Genomic DNA, 5,992 nt, shown 5'->3' on the forward strand with positions numbered 1-5,992 from the left:
TTGCTAAAATAGCCTTAGTTTTCTCTTGGTGAAGTTGATATATGTCATAAATATAGGATTTTACATGATCATGATTGCTCCTTCGAAACTTGATACTGCCTGGGCCAGATTGGTTTTTCATAACACTAGTAATGTTTATGCTAGAAATTAGACCGTGTCTGGAAGCCATGTGTACTACGAAAATTTTGATCGCTGGAAATTTCAGTAGGTGGAAATCAGATCAATATTTGTATTAATAAAGCATGATGATTAATCGAAGGAAATAATAAAAGCATCCAACCCTATACTTCTAATAATAAGACAGGAAATAAATCTACTTTTACGCAACAACTTTTTTAACATCATGGATTCCTTTTCTCCCTCTAAGACTATCATTAAACATGTACGAAACTGGTGATATAGAGGATGAGTCCCCATTGCTCCTGCCAAGCCCATTGGATGACAAAGCTGCAGGAGATCACAGGAACACCAATTTCTCCACCTCCTCCTAACCCAACTATACCCATTCCTCCACCACCTCGTGGAGCTGCACTTTGGACCATATTGTTGTTCATCCCAGGATCACCTAATCCCATGATGCCATCCCTAAATCCTACGATACCTAGCTGAGCATTGTTGGGAAGTATCATAGCAGAAGCATATGAAACAACAACCTGTTTAAGAAACAATGGTTGTTGTTGCTGCTGTTGTGGCTGCTGGGAGTGGGATACTGTGTCGGTGTTTGTTGTTGTTGTTGTTGTTGTTGTTGTTTTTGTGATGTTCGAACCCCATTAACATTTAATGGCAAATTGGATGATTGCAATGACATCTGATGTTTAGTCTCTGCAATATGGTTGCCCATTAACTCAACCCCTCGGTCAGGTTGTTGAAAGTTAATCCCAAAACCTGTATTACCGTTGTTCCCATTACTAACCCTAGCAAAATCTCCAAAAATTATTCCAGCACCAGCAGAAGTGTCATTATTATTGTTAGGCTTCCCAACCACTTGGGTATCTTACCTTACAACCCCAGCTCTCACCAAAAACTCCTCCAAAGTGATCTCCCCAAGTGTCAGCTGTCTCTGTGGCACATTAGATCCACCACCCCGTCTTTCCCACCATTAAACTCTTTCCCCGTCAGTGTGACTCTTATACTCAATATAACATGTAGTCGGGTAAGATTTAAGATCCTTTGGATCCGACCTCTCCGGTTTCAAAGATTCAGGATCAATATTAAGCTGGAGACACCAAAAAGAGATTAAGGTTAACATCACATTATCATTTTTGTTTAGAAGTGTATTAGGCAGTTGGGCACCCTAGAAGTATTGTAGGTATGAAATTCAGTTCACACAAAAAAACCAATTTTACTTTTACCAAAGATTAGAGACTCACGTGTTTTTTACGAACTCTAGGACGCATATACAGGTCCAAACAATGCTCAAAAAATTCCTTGATATACTTGTCGTGCGCTGGAATGCCTCTCAAAGATGTATACCGAGTCAATCAAAAAGGTTAGTATATGGGTAATAGTTGATAATATACAGGATACACTCTCTATAGTGTTTGAGATGGAACCTGCATATGCATCATCAGTGGCGGAGCCAGGATTTCAAAATCGGGGGTCACAAAAAAGATAAAAGAAATTCACTATTAAAAATTTTACCACACAAAGAAACATTGTTGAAGAGCGGATGGTTTTCCCGTTATCTTTGATTTTTTTAATCTAGGTGTATCACTCATAGTTTCCTATATTCATTATTTAATATAAATTACCACATTTCATACCAAAAATATGCATTGAGTCACAGAACAATGCACTCATAAAAATGCAAAATATGCATGAATCACAGAACAATCAGACATTGAACAGCTCCACAAGCATCTCTAATCTAATTGAACAACTTATTCACATCAAAAAACATTATATACCAAAACTTTTATACATAAACAATAAGCTCAACAAAAAACACAAGCACATTTCATACCAAATTTTCATCTAAGGCTTCAGAAGGCGAATCAAGGTCGATGGCAAAAAGTATTTCCATGATCACCTATTCACCTTCCTATCTTCCAGGATCATTCCCAAAAAAGACCAAAACAGAAGAACAAACACCATTGAAAGACCCACATCTTTTATACGCATGATTAGTAGTTATGGCTTCACCATCACAAACACAAAAAATCCTAACCAGATGAAAACAAGTAAAAAGTAAAATCAAATTCCACGAAAAATTCTTAAACTGATGAGCTAACACAGTACAAGTACAAACAAAAACATCAATTCAATACAGAATTACACTCAATAATCTGCCATAATTTAAGTTCTCCAAATTCAAACAATAAAGTTGCACACAAAATTTCACCATATGAGATTCTCTTCTAAAACACTAAAATTTCAGTTCTTATCCGTCAAACTCTCAACGACTAATAAAATAGAGCAAAAAAAATCGTCAACCAAACGCAGAAAAAAAGAAAAAAAACAGAGAGAAAAAGAGCGAAATTGAGAAATTCGACATACATCTGAAGAGTTAGATTTTGCAAAGTCAGCTATGCATTTGATTACTACAAATGTATTGTTATAATATTATCATTCATTGTTTCACTTGAATTATCAAAACCAAGTCTAGATACATATTCTTTTCTTTTGTCATTAACTAACTTTTTTACATCTTTTATAATTGGCGCTCACTATAATATATCACATTATATAATTAAGATTACTTATGTCATTATTCTTTTTTTTTTCAATGTTCAAGATGATGGTGAAGGAAAAGAAGCCAATGATCGTCTATTAAATTAGTACAACTCATAAAGTTATTAATTGAAAAGGCCTTGTAAACGATATATTTCTTTTGTTATGCTTTTTTGTAAGGGTGAAGAAGTTGATAGTAAACATTATCTAATTGACTTATTTTATTTGTGATCGAACATAATATTTTAATATTATTATATATTGGTCATTTCTACCTAAATGTTTTTTTATTGGAAATTCGCTTAATTATAATATATATTATATTTGATCTATATCCAATTAAATAGTGGTTATTATTATTATTATTATTGTTATTATTACTAATATTATTAATATTATTATTATTATTAATATTATTATTATTATTAATATTATTATTATTGTTAATATTATTATTATTAATATTATTATTATTATTATTATTATTATTATTATTATTATTATTGTTATTACTGATTATAAACTCATGCCTTATTCTACTGTTTGTAGATGTTTTTTCTAGGCTAAAATCTCGACAGTTTTTCGTGTCAAGAGTTCTTTTGCCTCCAAAAATTTATTTGTGGAGGTAAAATAATCTTGACTCTGGAATGTGTCTAGAGCATATTTCGAGACGCAGAAAAGCGTTGAGAAACTCAACACAAAACAGCATCACAAGTTATAATTGGACGCGTCTCTGCGTTGAGAATCTCAACGCAATAATGTGTCGAGAATTCTCCAAGCGTGAAATCTCGACGCTGTTACATTGCATTGAGAATCAATTTCTCAACACTTTTTTCCGTCCAGAACATTGAGGAAAAGCGTTGAGAAAACACTCTTCTAGTATAATTAAGTGAACTCTCATTCTATAAGATTTTGGATGGTTCTTTAAGCTTGTATTATTGTTTGTCTTAAATTACTCCATGATTTACATAAATAGATGATGTACTGTAACTGCGGTGAAAACAATTATCTGGTTGTATCTCAACGGAATCGATTTTCCATATATTTAAATGTTACACTTGTATCTCAATACTACGTGCTTTCAGCTATATAATTGCTTGTGCTCTTGGTTATCTCAACTTTCCGGCATTGACAATTGGTTTCCCCCAAAGCTTTGTTTTTTTTTTTTTTTTTTTTTTTTTCAACTCGCATTCTTTATTTTCTCCTCTTTATTTCACGAGATCCCCATCTTTTTTCCCCCCTTTTTAAAATCTTCATATCGTCTTCTTATTCTCCTTCTTACCCACTTCTCCATCTTCTCACTAATTAATTCTCTTTATCTCTTCCTCTCTCCTCATTCACTCATAGTGTTCCAGATTTTCGTTTACCGATAACAACAAGCCTAATTTACGATCTGGGTTCACCCGTTTCTCCTTTACAAACTCGGACTAGTGCATTTACTCCATGTTCTCTAACTAGTACTACTACCCGCTCTGAGGTTGAGGATGATAGCTTTAGTTTCAATAAAATGAGGAAAATTGGGGAAATTAGGGCTTTTAAATAGTAAGAAGGGGGAAATAAGACAAAACAAAAACAAAAACGATGTTTTGGAAGAAATGAAATTGTCATCGCCGGAAAGTTGACAATTTGGCCTTTAAATCATAATGTGGTGTTAAGTTGCCAACGAAAAAGAGTGTTTTCTCAAAGCTTTTCCTCAAGACTCTGGACGAAAAAATGTGTTGAGAAATTAATTCTCAACGCAATGTAAAAGCATCAAGATTTTACGCGTGGAGAATTCTCGACACATTACTGCGTTGAGATTCTCAACGCAGAGATGCGTCGAGTTATGACTTGTGACGCTTTTTTGTGTTGAGTTTCCCAACGCTTTTCTACGTCTTGAAATATGCTTATAACTTGTGACGTTGTTTTGTGTTGAGTTTCTCAACGCTTTTCTGGGTCTCCAATATGCTCTAGACACATTCCAGTGTCAAGATTATTTTACCTCCACAAATAAATTTTTGGAGCCAAAATAACTCTTAACACGAAAGTGTCGAAATTTTAGCCTAGAAAAAACATTTAATAATAATAATAATAATAATAATAATAATAATAATAATAATAATAATAATAATAATAATAATAATAATAATAAAAATAATAATAATAATAATAAAATAATAATAATAATAATAATAATAATAATAATAATAATAATAATAATAGCCACTATTTATTTGGATATGGATCAAAAATAATATATATAAGCGATTTTCTAATAAAAAATATTTAGTAGAAATGACCAATATATAATAATGGTAATATCTGTCTTAATTAACTAATGATTAAATACACACTAAAATATTATGTTCAATCACAAATAAAATAAGTCTATTAGATAATGTCTTCTATAAACTTCTTCAAACCTTACAAAAAAAAACATAACAAAAGAAATATATCTTTTACAAGGCCTTTTCAAATCATTAATAGCTTTATGAGTTGTACTAATTTAATGGATCCTTGGCTTCTTTTCCTTCACCATCATCTTGAACCTTGAAAAAATAAACAAAGATGTGATATATTATAGTGAGGGTCAATTATAAAAGATGTATAAAAGATAGTTAATGACAAAAGAAAAGAATGTGTAACTAGCAAGCAACCTAATTTTGATAATTCAAGTGAAACAATGAATGATAATATTATAGCAATACCCCTGTAGTAATCAAAATGCATATATGACTTTGCAACATCTATCACTTGAGCAGAAGCTTTTCCATCACGCACCACATATAACACTAGAGAAAAATGTGTAGCAACAGTCTTCATCATCTTAGTATGCTCATCAAACTTGTTAGTTATCTCTTTGTTTTGTTTTTCAAGTTCCCCATTTCTCTTCTTAATTCAATAATGATGTGTCCACAACATTTTCTAGTTCCAATGTCTCCTTTTAAGTTTTTCATTTAGTTCTTTTCTAAGTATACCACGCACCCCATGAATATCACTTTTTTTTCACCCCACATCCATATCCCTGGGGTCGTTCAGGTACTTCATGTCCATTCATGACAGCTTGAAAGGCTTCATTCTCAACGTCAGCGCGAGGCATAGAAGGATACAAAGCGTTAATGAATCAACCTTTGCCTTTGGATCCTCCTGCACAATTTTTTAGGGAATAAATAATGTAAATCTGATGATAGAAAAATAGTACGCAAAGATAGACTAATGTGTTAGACCAAGTACCAACACGTCTGAAGTGTCTATGCCTTCAAGATAGGTCCCATCCTTCCTCTTATGAGTTGCTTCCCAAAGTTCAATCAAGCTCATTTCTTCTCTATGCTCATCTTCCCAT

At 32.6% G+C, this 5,992-nt stretch overlaps 1 pseudogene; it reads right to left on the reverse strand.

Moving 5' to 3' along the window:
• Window positions 1-208: 208 nt before the first annotated feature.
• Window positions 209-1,191, reverse strand: LOC104898955 (ABSCISIC ACID-INSENSITIVE 5-like protein 5; annotated as a pseudogene).
• Window positions 1,192-5,992: the final 4,801 nt, after the last annotated feature.

The sequence above is a fragment of the Beta vulgaris genome, chromosome 7 (assembly GCF_026745355.1).
Source record: "Beta vulgaris subsp. vulgaris cultivar EL10 chromosome 7, EL10.2, whole genome shotgun sequence".
NCBI lineage: Eukaryota > Viridiplantae > Streptophyta > Magnoliopsida > Caryophyllales > Amaranthaceae > Beta > Beta vulgaris.